Raw genomic sequence first — 11,774 nt, 5'->3', positions numbered from 1 at the left:
GTCGGGTCCTATCCTTCCAAGTAGAACTCCATATTTCGTGTACATTGGTTGGTCTCTACCAATTCATCACTGCTTCTACCTTACTAGGGTCAAAAGTTACTCCTTCACTGGATATCACATGTCTCAATAATTTTACCTATCTAAGCCAAAACTCACATTACTAAGTTTGGTGTAGAATTCCTATTCCTTAAGTCTGGCTAGAGCTAGACTAACCAAACCATCTCATTTCATCTCATCTCATATAACTATTATAACTTTCTCAAACTCTCACACAAAATATAATAAACGATTCAATTTTTTTAAATCTCAAAATAAAAATAATATTAAAAATCATATTCTAACAATATTTTATTTAACTTTCAACTTTTATCTCATCTGAATAACCAAACGAGAAGTCCAAATCGTTGATCTATCTCCCTATTTGGTGGTAATCATGGCAAATCTTCTAAACGAACTTCAGAAAAGTCCTTTACCATAGGTATTCCCTGAACCCCTATGTTCTAGATAGACTCCTTAACTACCAACGCTAGATATGTCGATGCACCCTCAACAATGCATCTCCTAACTTGTAAAGTTGAAATTATATGTTTGGTGGCTCTGACTCTCCCGCATAACCTACTTTATTAACCTTGGGCGGCTCAAACACGACTTCCCTTTTTCGATAGTCTATCTTAGCATAGTGTCTGAACAACTAGTTCATCCTCAAAATCAAATCAATTCCCATTAGACAGAACACCATCGTATCAACCTTCAATATTTTTCCTTCTACTTCTATAGGGCACTCTGTAACTACTCAAGTACAAGTAATAATGCTCCCATCGGGAATCGTTACCACTATTACTTTTGGAGAAACATTTCAGTTTGCAAACTACATATTTGTACAAACGTTGTAGACATAAAAGACCGTGGTGTGCCCTAATCAAATAGTGCACAAGCTGTAGACATTAATAGCTTGACATTATCTCACATTGACAATACTGAAACACTACAATTAACCATAGTTAAACTAATCTTAACTAAGCTCAAAGCTCAAAGATATAAACATCTAGAGAAATACCAGTGATAACTCCAACTTCTTCTGTCTCTAAAGTGTAGGTTTCTACATCTCTCGGAGTGACCGCATACAATCAAGCTAGTACTTAGGGTCTTGGATTTGGTTTGCTATCAATGTTGGGGTAGTTCCACTTCCTTGAACATTATTGGGCTAGTCTCTAATCATTTGGCTTGGCTGACCATACTTGAAACAGACCCTTATAGCGAGTATGCATTCGCCCCATGTTTTCGACCACACTTCCCATATACGAGTAGTATAGTTGGCATTTGTTCCCCAATCACGATGCCCTTTTCTTTTATTAGCTCCGGTTATCATCCCTTTTTTTTAAACTTACACTTGCAACATATGGGAAAGCTCTATTTCTCTTCGAATTAATTTGGGTAGTTACGCCCATCTGCTCGCTTCAGCAATTGCTATCAAATTAACTAGCTCTTTGTAATTTTCAATTTGGAAACAGGCCACCTGGTTGCGGATCCTCGGCTGCAAGCCCCCTTGAAATTTTTGTTCCTGCATATTCTTTGTGCCAATCAAATGAGGTGCGAATCTTTCAAGCTCCATAAATTTGGCAATATACTACTCGATTGACATGTTCCCTTGTATTAATGACATGAATTATTGCGCCTTCTATTGTTTAAGAATATTACGAATTGTTAAATAACTTGAATGAATAACAATGTTAGAACAATTGAATTACATTTAAAAAAATAAAAGTAAAAACAGAAGAGATCATTTGAGAACTCCCTCCAACTCCAAGTGGCATCATAAAACTTGAAAACAAAAGGTAAAAAAATGAGGATACGAATGATATAATATCTCAAAAAGAAAAGAATGTCAATTAAGAAAAGAAAATAACATGAGTACAAGCTATAAATAATTAATTAAAAGACTAATGGTTTATAAAAGTCAAACTACCAATACTGCGGCCATTGTAGATTGAGATGCAGTCTCTTTTCCTGAAGTTTTCCATACAACATTGAAACCACAATCTAGTTTAGGGTTTCAATTGTGAAACCTCCAAATAGATTATGTTAGAGGTTTCAAATTGAACCCCTAACCTAATTTATGGTTTCAATCCGAAACTCTAAATTAGGTTAGGGGTTCGGATTGAATCACTAGATTATTTAGGATCTTGAATTTGACACTCTAAGAGCCGGTTTGGATTCGAAAAGCATCTCATCATTTCTCATCTCATTATTATAACTTTTCCAAATTTTCATATAACATATAATAAATAATTCAACTTTTTCAAATACCAAAACAATAATAATATTAAAAATAATATTCTAACAATATTTTATTCTACTATTCATGAACCACCTCAACTCATCTCTGAATCCATCAACTCATCTCTGAATCCAAAAAGGACCTAAAATAGTGTAGGGATTAAATCCGAACCCCTAAACTAATTTAGGTTTTCGGATTGAAACTCTAAAATTTTTCCTAAAAATAAAACACCAAAAGTCTAACCTAATCACACAATCCAACTTCACAGTATCCAAAACATAATCCCATCATCCATCGAAAATATAAAACAATTCATATTTCAGAATCTCAAACATAGGGCCTCGAGATACTTACAAGGTGAGATTGAGAGAAAATGAAATCTATGACAACGACGATATGAGCTACATTGACGCCGTGACTGAGTGAAAGAGTTAAGAGAGAGTTTGAGAGAGAGAGTCTAAGGGGTTGTTTGGAAATAATTTACATCTCATCTCATCTCATCTTCTTTTCAAACATCACTCAAAGACAAACTTTCAAACTAATCATTATAACTTTTTCAAATTAATCATTTCACATTTTCCAAACTTCCAAACAAAACACAAAAAATAATTCAACATTTTCAAATCTAAAAACAAAAATAATATTAAAAAATAATATTCTTACAATATTTAACTTTATAATATTTTTCATTAAACTTTTTCTATCTCATTTTTCAACACCTAGTAAATACTTAATTCAAATTATCTCACTATTATTCACAAACATCTTAATATTATTCACAAAATTCTCATCTCATCTCACTTCTCATGCGTTCCTTAAGAGAGGCATGAAAAAGAGACATATAGATGCAGAGCAGGGGATGATTAAACCTAAAATGAAATGACGCCGTATAAACTCTTCAAAACGACATTGTTTCGTTACAAAACTTCTTTCTTTTTAATATATATATATATATATATAATATTTATATATATGGGCCAGGCGATCAAGTGAAATCTGAGCAAGGCAGAAGCCTAGCCTAGCACTCGTCCCAGCCTTTCACAATGGGCGGTTGCCTGCTTGTTCACCCGCCCATCTACTTGCATGATGTGGGAGGAAAACCTTGCCCACCCCAGGCAGGGGTCAAGTGGGTGGGAAAAGCAGTACTCGGCCCCCATGCCTAAGCTGTACCACTACCACGAATATATCCCCACCATCGTATTCTTTGCTCGCTAATCCACCAACTACCATCCACTGCTTATTTCCGGCCAATGTGCAGGTGAGGTTCATGTGCCAGCTTTATTCATTAACAATTTGGTTCTTTTCGTCCCATTTTTGAGGAGCAAAACACGTACGCCACTATCTTCAATTAACGTGGGATTATCTATGCTTTTCTTTTATCTAGAGTTGGTATCTGCTCATGCTTTCCTATCTTTCGATGTAGCAATATATGGGAAGTGATAATCTCTATTTGTCAACTGATCACTACAATCAATCTCAACGATTTTATTAATATAAAAATAAGCATAACCTGAGTGCAAAAGTTGTCTGTATGAGAATGCATTTAGGGCTCGGTTGGATACAGAAACTCTTTCATCTCATCTTATCTCATTATTATAATTTTTTGAAATTTTCACATAAAATATAATAAAAAATTTAATTCTTTCAAATATCAAAATAATAATAATATTAAAAAATAATATTCTAACAATATCTCATCTCATCTCAACTTACTATCCAAATGAGCCCTTAGTTACGAACTAAAGATAAATATAATGAATTCATAAAAATCAAGATCATAGAAATATATGGCCGGCATGTAATATAAATACGGCACGTAAAGTAGTCCGTATGAGAATGCATTTTATTCCACGAAGATTTTGCAATGTAATAAAGCAAATAGTGACTCAGCATCAAAGGAATCTTCTTCAACAAACTCTCAACAAACTCGTACAGAGGACATGCTGGAATAAGTCTAGAAAATTCTATTGTACAGAAATCGTTTTCTTTCCATCTGAAATATGGACTAAATGAAGTCTGTAAATACAGCACTGTGTTGGTCATATTGTATCAAGGAAATACAAGTTATGAAATGAATTCCATTTGGTCCAAATTCCTCTTTGTGGCATTTTATCAAATAGATATAATGCAACTCTGTTTTTATATTTCTATCATGGTATCAGTCAGCCATTAGGACGTCCGTCCTCTCTGTCTCGTTTCCTCATGGCTCTTCAAGCTCTTCCCAAACCTAACCCCAAGATCACCTCTTCCGCTGCCCATACCATCGCAGTCAAACTTACCTCTACCAACTATCTTCTTTGGCAAGCCCAGGTCATTCTGTTTCTCAAAGGCAATCAGCTCTATACCTTTGTGGTTGGATCGTACCGCAAACCTCCTCCCACTATTGATGATGCTCCTAACCCCAACTATGAAAAATGGGTTCTTCAGGATCAATTATTAATTTATGCTCTTACTTCAACTCTCACCGATAGTGTTCTTGCACATGTCTTAAGTCGGTCCACTTCTCATGAGGTATGGATGACTCTCCATGGCCTCTATTCTGCTCAAACCCATGCTCATCTCATGCAAACCCATCTCCAGTCACTACAACAAATTTGTCCATTTCCCACTAGATTTTTTTTCCAAGACATAAGTTGGTGGAAAATACTAGTCTAATGCTACAGACACCTTCCGTGGGGGAAAAAAATAACATTTTACCACGAAATCACATTTACGACAGTAAATTCATGGGAAAAAGTCACTTTTTGCAGCCATTTGGTGTCGCCGCAAAAATTCCGCCGTATCAAAGACCAGAATTGGAAATAAACTAGTTTTTACGGCGACTACATGTCGCCGCATATATATAAAATATATACTATACTATATATTATGCATATAGACTAAATTTTCGTCCCAAAGGCCAAACGACGTCGTTTAATGGGGCTATATATATATATATATATATATTTTGGTTACAATCCCCCCCTCCCCACAACACGCTCGACCATCTCTGCTCTACTTCCCGAGTCCCCGCAACCGTCGCTTAGCCCCTCTCTCACGCTATCAACAGCCCCTCGCCGTCGACACTGTTGGTCTGTTCTATTCTCCTCCACTTCCAGTTGTTCCCGAGGCTACAGAATCACAGATATTGTTTGCCCCCCTCTCGGCGAGCTCATCGATATGTAAACCTATATATGCTTTTTAATTTTCAAAATCTTACATTTACTTCATGAATCATTACAATGTTTCAATTCATTGCTAATTTATTCATTTCATTTAGGGTTTTTATCGAATTTACAGATTTGAGATTTAGGATTTTTTACAGATTTCAAAATTTGATTAGGGTTTATATTTTATAGTTTTTTTTGTATAGCTCCCCATCAAGCTGAATCTGTATTTTATAATTGTGGAAGGTATAATTTTATATTTTATATTTTAGGATTTAGGGTTTATATATGTTGTATAACTCCCCATCGAGGATGAACATGTATAGTTCCCCATCCAGCTGAAAATAGCTTGATTTCTTTCATTTTTGTTTTTGTTAGTAATTTTATTTGTTTGTTCATGTATATCTGTTAGTAGATTTGAACCTGATAAATTTTTTTGGGTTGCATGGATGTCAATCAGTGATTCTACTGGTTTGGTTTTCTTGTATGTTCTTGAATCATTACAATGTTTTCTTGCATTGTGTGTATTCTCTATTTTAATTTCTTTATGTGTGTATTCTGATTGTATTCTTTTTGTGTGTATTCTTTATGATCTTTCTTGCATTGTGTGTATTTTCTATTTGAATTTTCTGTTATTGCATTGATGATTTTTCTTTCTCTATTAATCTTTATTCTGTGTGTATTGATATAAAGAACCCAAAAGCTTTTTCTCTTATGCTATGTAACTAGAGGCAAGGTACTTTGCCCTTTTGGCTTGTCGTTGCAATTCATGTACTTGAGATTCCTTTATATCAATTTATTTGGTGTCCATTGAACACTTATAAAAAAAAGTCAGTTTTGGTTGGTCCTTTTTTTTTTTGTGTATTTTTGTGAACTGGTATCAATATGTGCATAACTGCATATTGTAAAAACTTTAATGAGCTCCTGATTTAGGGTATAGATTTTTTGTTAGAGTTTTTTTTTATTTTTATTTTTTTTTAATATCAGATTTTATATTTTTATAGCAGATTTTTCTATAGCAGTTTTTTTGGGCTTATTCGGGATTGAGAGCCTCAAGCTTGAAGGGCCATTGTATGGTTGTATAGTGGCTGCACAGATTTTGTACATTGAATGTATTGTGTGAACTCTTGCTTGAATAATGAATGTGTTTGAGTGGATAAGTAGAGGAATATAATGGATTGAACTTATGCAATCATGAGTATGCTTGTCAAGGGGATTGAACTTATGAGTATGTATGGCCTCTTTCTATTCTTTTTTGTTTTTACCTTTAAAAAGACTATACTTTGTTTTCTTGTCTACTTGAAGGTCTTATCCATCTGACTTGAACTGGCTGGCTTGAACTGGGTCTTGTGGATTAAAGGAAGATCTCCAGTTATTTAGCAAACTAGTCTTGTGATATATGAATTTGGTTTATTATTATATAGTTATGTTATTTATTGTGTCGAACTCAAGTGTTAGATGGATAAAATATCCACATTTGTGTTGGATTGGATTACATGGATAGCAAGATTGTTGATATGCCTTACAATTTGACTCTTTGAGTTATATATATGGGATTGTGAAGTGGAATGATGGGAATTGGTACTAAATATTAAAGTGATATGTTGATTAGGATTGTTGTTGGTGTGTATGAAGCTTGAAAGAATATTTGTAGATTGATATTAACAGTTGGACAGACTATTACATTTCATTTCATGGTTGTGTATAACTTTTTAGTATATAACTTTTTTGCTTATTGCATTTCATGGTTGTGTTGGTTAGTATATAACTTTTTTGCTTATATTAGACATTTTTTTACTATCATTTTTGGCTCATTTTTTTTTTTTTTTTGCCGCGACGACTACTCGCGGCAAATAATCTTTTTTTGCCAAAACAAGTTTTTTCCACCAAAACCTCTCGCAGTAATTGCTCCTATTCTCACGAGCATAAACGGAAATGGACGTGCTTTTGCGATGAGCTTCATTAGCTCTTGCCGCGAGATGTGTCGTGGAAAAACATAGGTATTGGCCACGAATTAAACCTTTCGTGGGTTATAATACATTTTGTGGCGAATTATACGCCACGAGCTTCCCACAACAACATTTTGTGGGAATTGAGTTTTTTCCACAAAAAAGCCACTTTTGGCCATGAAATTCCTCCCTGGGAAAACACAATATTTCTTGTAGTGAGTTGGCCACTCTCAAAAAGGGACATGAATCTATTACCGAGTACTTCAATAAAGCTACAACATTCTCTTCTTCCCTCACTGCCGCTGGTTTTCCTATCTCTTATACTAAGTTTAATGTCTATCTTCTGGCTGGCCTTAGATTTGACTATGAATCATTGGTCATGACTATCTCCACTAGACCTGACCCACTCACCTCCTCTCAAATCTTCAGCTACCTTCTCAGTCATGAATCGCGCATTACTCATCAAACAAACTCTCTTCTCTCTAGCAGTCCACTAGCTGCGAACTCCACATCTGTTTGGCCTCCCTTTTCTCCATTCCACCAAACCGAAGCTGTGGTCGTGGCTTTCGGCGTGGACAGGGTGGAGGACGTGCATCTTCCTCTCCTAATTTCTTCCATTCACCATCTTCAAATTGCATTATGTGTCAGGTTTGCCATAATATGGGTCGCACGGCCTTAGATTGTCACCATCAATTTAATCATTCCTGTCAATCTTCTCTTTCATAGTCCCTCTCGACAAACAACACCACTTATTCTCCCTTGTCCAGTAACCCGAACAATTGGTTCCCTGATACTGTGGCCACCAATCATTTTACAGTTGATTTTCCTAACTTAAGTTTAGATTCTTCTCCGTATCAAGGCACTGACCAAGTATGCATTGGAGATGGTCCTTCACTTCCCATATAGCACTATGGCAATGACATCCTCCCCACCCCACATGGCAACTTTCTTATTTGTCATTTACATCACATTCCTTCCATTTCACACAATTTATTATCCGTTTGTCAATTTTGTTTAGATAACAATGTATTCTTTGAATTTAATTCTTCTGGTTTTCTTGTGAAGGATTTGTGCACTCAGGTGGTCCTCCTCCATGGTCCCGTTAAAGAAGGCTTATATGTGCTTCCCGATGATGCTCAGCTTGTGTCTAACCCATCCAAACACGCCCTCATTGGTGAACGCACTTCCTCTCAAATTTGGCAGGTGGAGTTTTTATGAGGCCTAGGCCATGGAGTACATGCTTGGGCGAAGAGGCCCAAGCCGAAAGTTCGCTCAACGCTTGCGCGATAGGTCACTCAAGCAAAACTCATCCAGAGAGTTCGCTCGACACTCACTTGAGCGAACATTAGGAGAGAGTTTGGTCGAGGCTCGCTCTACACTCCGCTCAAGCGAATAACACAATGATTGAAAAATTACGACTTTCGAGTAATGTTAGATACAGTTGTGGAGTGCATAAATGCCGCACAATCCTTTTGAAAAAGAGTGAGGACAATTTTTAAAAAATGAGTTTTTTTTTTTCAATGTAAGTCCTGTATTTACTTAATTTTTTCAAAGAGATTGCACGATTTTTGCACACTCTATGACTATAAATATCATTTCTCGTTTGCCCCACAATGTACTTTGACATTTCTCAAGAAAATAAAATCATATGCAGCTCTGTGAACATAAGTACGCCGGCGAACTATATAAATTTTTATGTTGTGTGTTTGATTTATTATTTTACTTTATTCTCTTGCATCTTTTTCAGAACACTCACAATCAAAGTAACCATAAAAAACGACTAACTATGCATTCCTAGATAATAACAATAATATTGACAGCAAATATTAAATGAAGCCTCTTCCCAATAAATGGGCAAATTAAGATCAATTATATTATATAAAATAAAAGTCCTATAAAAAAGCCGCGCGCATGTGATCCTTGATCTCTATAAGATCATTTGGGGGAAAATTACATAGTTAGAACACTTACATGCATGTGCCATCATGTGAATATTCTATATAAGTGCATGTGCGGCCATGGTGTGAATGTGCGCATCCAATCGATCTGCATTCAACCTAGCTTGGTTTTAATGTGTTTAAACTCTCAAGATTAAAAATGGCTATACTATAAGTACTCACTACAAGGGAAGTAACTTTTCTCAGCGATTATTTTTGTCGGGAAAAGTCTTATAAATCGCTGCCAATGACTTTTCCTAGCGATTTCAAAATCGCTATATATTCACCGGTATTATCCCTCCGCTTTTGATCTATGCCAGTGGAAGCAAAAAATCGCTGGTAAAAAGGTTATCTTTCCGGGTGATTTTTTTCTCCGCAAATCCTAAATAAAACGTTGCAAATACCTGTTTTGTTTGTCTATTAAATTGCTGGAAAAACCTTTTGGAGCGAATTATAGTCATCCCTAAAAGTTAATTAATCTCTGCTAATAATGAGCTCTATTCCAACGACCAACTTAAATCGTTGAAAAAACTATTTGCGGCGACTATTATTCGTGGCAAATACAAAAAAAAGCGTCATTAAAAGTATATCTGGTGATATCATTTTGCCAGAAATAAGTTTAATTAAAAAAGTTATTGCCGGCGAATTTTACTCGCCGGAAAAGATATTTCACAAAATAAAATAAAAAATCTACAAAAGTAACCTTGATGAACTATACCCAAGCTATAGTTCATATTAGAGGCCCTTATATATAATATATATGTATGTTATAATAAGCCATATGATGAGAATATTCTTCTTCTACTCAATAAAATTACAAAAGACTTGGAAAATCCAAGAAATGCCAAAAAGAGCATGACAGCCACAACAATGGTAAGAGCCAGTCTTCTGCATAACAGAATAGCAATAGCAGAGACAGATAATGGAGAAGGCCGTTAAACCAAAAAGCACAAACCAAACAGAAGGGTTCCTCAGTCATTTGTTAAAATAAATAAAAAATTATACAACTATGAGCAGCAACCCAAAACTGGTTATGAGCATTCAACAATTCTAAGCATGTTGCTGACATTTTCACATCACCTCTCTAATTTGAAGAAAATAAATAAAGCTTACCTAAGCCGATGTTATGACATTAGAACTCATATGATCAGCTAAATGCCTACTTTCCTCACGAAGATCTAAAATAGATACAAACAATAGCTTAGTGTTACTCACATCTCAGTAAAAACTTAAGTATGATCTAAAATAGCAACAAGAAAAGTAAAGGGTAAAAGAGCAAAAAAAAAAAGTAATACAGGATAAAGTGAGAAAGGGATACCATTAAAGTCAGTACCTTTATAAGAACATTCTAAGCATGCCAAATATATGCTGTAATAATTATTACAACACTTATAAGTGCAGAAAATTCGTGGATTAGAAACTTACATGCTTCTATTACTAGTACTGCTTACTTTCGTTGCAAGCATATATTTTGCCTACCCAAGCATACTAAGGTGGGAGGGAGTTTGATAAAATTTGTAGTACTTGCAAACATTTTGTTTAGTGCATTTGACATCAAACCAAAACATGCCACCAACCAATCTCAACTGTCAGAAGCAAGTTGATAAATAAGAACATAGAAGTTTGATTAAAAACTAGAAAAGCAGAATAAGCAACCAACCAAGAAACTCACTAAGACAGACAAATGTGAGCCTATTGAAACAAGGTTCAATAAAATGATACTCTGCGGTGTTTGTGATCCGGCATAAGCCTTCCAGCAAGTTAAAAAGAAGTTAAAATCTGATTGTAGTTTATCATAACAATAATAAAACTTGAACATGGAAACTAGTTACATCTTAGGCACATGTTGAGCATTGACAACACTAATGATCAATAATAACAATAAAAAAACGTTTAACAGCAGTTCAATAAGATTGCATATTTGTGAAGTTTGATTCCTTTAGAAACTATGGAATGGTTCTCCTTTGGAGCTCTCCAAAAGAAGCACCTGGAATATCCACTTGCTTTCATGGTAATTTCCTCCATGCATTGCACTCATGTCACAACTTCTCAAGCTAATCAAAATTGGGGGATTTTGCACTAATGTGCTCAGCGATGCTGCTACTTCCTCAGCAACACTGCCAGGAATCTAATAGTCAGATGTTTACAAAAACAAATAAATGATATACAAAAGACAAAAATTATAAATATGAATTGATTAGGAAAACATAACCAAAAGTTCCCTAGAAAGTATAACAAAACAATCATGATTAACTAGAAAGACCAAATCAAAGCCTAAATTGAGAAAGTCATTGTTGTCTTTCCTAATTGTTTATTTTCTTCATTTGGAATAAGATTACCTTACTCGTCCAAAAATAACAGAAAGGTTCAAAGAATATTTTCTTCATTGATTACAAATTAGAATACAAAGGGAAAGGAAATGGAATATTGTCAAAGCAAATGATTCAAAGAAAAGTACCTAATC

This window comes from Juglans microcarpa x Juglans regia, chromosome 5D (genome assembly GCF_004785595.1).
Source record: "Juglans microcarpa x Juglans regia isolate MS1-56 chromosome 5D, Jm3101_v1.0, whole genome shotgun sequence".
NCBI lineage: Eukaryota > Viridiplantae > Streptophyta > Magnoliopsida > Fagales > Juglandaceae > Juglans > Juglans microcarpa x Juglans regia.
Note: the sequence above shows the minus strand (reverse complement) of the source record.